Below are 3428 nucleotides of genomic sequence, written 5' to 3' on the forward strand. Positions count from 1 at the left end.
CGAGTGACGAAATGAAGCTTCATTTGGAAAGTCACGTGATCATCAGCAATCTGAAGCGAGCGCTCGATACTCCACCAGCGACACATCCTCTTTGAAAGACTCGATACAGAGTCGAGCAGAACATCTCTACTTAATGTACTTTAATTTGGGCATTTAAAAAAAAATATTTCAGCTATTTTATTATTTATTTTATATATATGTTTATTTTATTATATACTATATAATATTTTATTATAATTTTTTATTTATTTTCGTAATTTAGTTCCAGTGTCACTTGTTGCACAGGGAAGGTAATTAGCGTGACACACCTCCCTTTACCATGACAACAATAGCCAGTCAGCGCCTCCCCGGGTCTGTGCTGCTGACCGGTCTGCTGGAGGTGAGTCTTCCCAATATTTGAAGTTAGGCATGTAAGTTCTGTTGTTTCAAAGCCACGTGCGATTCTTCCTTGTACCTCAGCAGTGCTGTCAGTGTGTTTAGAATCTAGAAGTATTCATTATCACCACGTCGGCCAGATTGAGTACGCCACAGTTCATGTACTTAATCCAATTCCATAAAAAAGTTTGAAAAAGTTAGATCTCCGGGTATAAGACGACCCAATTTTGTGAATGTATTTCTGGTTTTACCCAAAATAGTTCATTAAGAAGCCTGGTGGTTTTAACTCGTGTGCTATCCTGGACATGTTTACATTAAAAGTGGGGTCATCTGTTTTTATCCCAAGGATTTTGTCCGTGGCAGACATAAGATCCTGTCCACATTTATTATGGGAGAGATCACACATCAATGTAATGGTAGGGTCATTTTTGACCCTATAAGAGAGCACAAGGGTTAAAGTACTTAAAATTATTAAAAAAAATAATTTAGTTAAAACCGACTTTTCAACAAGGGGCTTAGTAAACAATATCAGAGCTTGTATTTAATTTGTTTTTGTATCTCATTTATGTTTTATATTTCTGTATTTTGTTTAAAAATGTAAAGAGTCTAATGCTGTTATCCCAATACAAATGTTGTACTGATGGTGCTGGTCGAATGCCAAATAAAATGTAACATTTACATATTTTGTGTTGTTTTTACTGTTTCTCAAATCGTTCTCATTAATGGCTTTGGTGAGACATTCAAGAGAAATGAAAGAGACATGAAACAGACAATAATGAGATCTCTTTTAGAGCTAATCCTTCTCAGATGTGTCTCATCAGCGTCTCACCCTTTTCTCTTTAATCATTCTTTAAAATAGCTGAGACAGTTTAGATCAGAGTGAGACTATTATGGGATCTCTTTTGTTTCTCCCACTTCTTAAGTCTTGCTCAAAAAGCTTATCTCAATTCAAGCTCATTTGTCTCGGTGATGTCTTTGCTCACTTGCTCCTAAAGGTCCCTTAGGAGCAAGAGTCAAGACACAAATGATCACAGAATGATACAAAGATGAGACGCTCAAACTGATCTCAAACTGATCTCAAACTTATCTCAGGAGACGAGCTGGAGCCACATTTGAGCCACAGATTTTTCTGTGGGAAGGGTTAAAGGAGCCTGATGTGGCTCAGCAGCCGCAGGTTCCAGACTCCTGGTGAAAGGTCACGATCCCCGTCACAGCGTCTGTGTTTCAGGCGGTGTGCATGTTGTGTGTTCTGCTGGTGAAAGTTCAGCTCATGTTTGAGTTTGTTTGTTCCAGTTTCAGCCCTCAGGCTCGACTCCATTCAAGCCTTTGAACTCCACAGACACGAAGCATAAACTGAAAGAATGGAAAATGACACATTCGATTGTAGAGATGGTATCATTTCCTGTTGTTGTACTTTTGTTAGCAAAAGTGTTTTTTTACTTATACAGATCACATAACGATCTGTGATGAGATGAGTGGATCACACTGGAATGGGTTTCCTTTATCACCACATTAGACCATTTTCAGAGCAGAGATTTCATCAAGTCAAGATGCTCCACTCCTTTCCTTATTTTACAGTGAGCTCTTTTGTCACATTTGCATTTTTAGAATTAAGGCAGAGTGAGAGCTCTTCATAATAAACAGTCTTTAGTATTCAATTCCATAATTTGATGGGTTTTTTCTTCTTACAACTAGCATCAGGAAGTTCTCTAAGGAGCTAAAGCAGGCCCACTTTAGGTTGCATGCAGAATATAATGAGGGGTAAGTCTGGGTCACTGATGTGCTGAGAGTTTGGGGTCACATCCCTTTGAGCTCCTAAAACACATAAAAATCCATCACCATATCAATTCATTAGTCCACATATCCATCCTCTTCACTTGCCACTTAGTGGGCTGGCACAAGCAGGACACTGGTTTGTGTCATATTGAGGCTGCTTTTATTTCTTTATTAATTTCCATCCGTCCGCCGAGTCATAGCCGTTTATTTCTTTCTAAAAGTCGATGAGATTTTGGCTTCTTGGAGCCAGCAGGTACTTCCTGTTTGGAACGCCGGTCTACAGTCTACAGTTGTCCCTTTAATCTCTAGCTTGTTACTGATGGTTTTCAATGAATAAATGAATGAACTTTATTTATATAGCACTTTACAACTGCTACCAAAGTTCTTCACAATAAAAGAAAGAGGAAAGTTTAAAAATTAGACAAATTAAGAACAAAATTTAAAAAAACAGCATAAAACTACAAAAGCAGTCTGCAGTAAAATACATAAAAGATCAATAAGAATATAATAAAACAAATAAAAATAGAATAAAATAAAATGCCACCAACTACTGAGCATTAGAAGTAATTCTAAAAAGGCGTGTTTTTAAATAACATTTAAAGCTGGTAAGATCTGAAATCATGTGCAGTTCTGCTGGAATGTTATTCCATAGCTGAGGGCCGGAGACGGAAAAGGCGCGGTCACCCCAACGTACCTGAGGCGACCTGGGCACCCCAACGTACCTGAGGCGACCTGGGCACCCCAACGTACCCGTGGTGACCTGGGCACCCCAACGTACCCGTGGTGACCTGGGCACCCCAACGTACCCGTGGTGACCTGGGCACCCCAACGTACCTGTGGTGACCTGGGCACCTCGAACAGAAACTGATTAGTAGACCGTAAAACTCTGGAATGGATACGGACAGTTTTGTTTTCCATTCTGGAATGTGCAGGTCTACAATCGTGTCCCTTAAATCCACTGAAAGCTCTTCAGTCTTTCCATGTCAAGAGAGTTTACAGCACATGTTCAAAGTCAAGGCCCAGGGGGCCGGATCCGGCCCTCCAGATCATTTTATTTTATTGTTATTAATGACCCGATGTTATCTTGCGCTCATTTCTAACTTGAATAATTTTGACAAAATATATTTTTATGTAGAGTAAAATATTGAAAGTTATTTAAGATTTAAGTTGATTTATTCTGGAATAATATCCCTGACTTTTTATTATTTATAACTATTTCAGCTACATGCTAGCTGTTTTGGCTAACATACCAGTAATCTTATTTTTAAAGCTTTTAA

Source organism: Oryzias melastigma, linkage group LG5 (genome assembly GCF_002922805.2).
Source record: "Oryzias melastigma strain HK-1 linkage group LG5, ASM292280v2, whole genome shotgun sequence".
NCBI classification, from domain to species: Eukaryota; Metazoa; Chordata; class Actinopteri; order Beloniformes; family Adrianichthyidae; genus Oryzias; species Oryzias melastigma.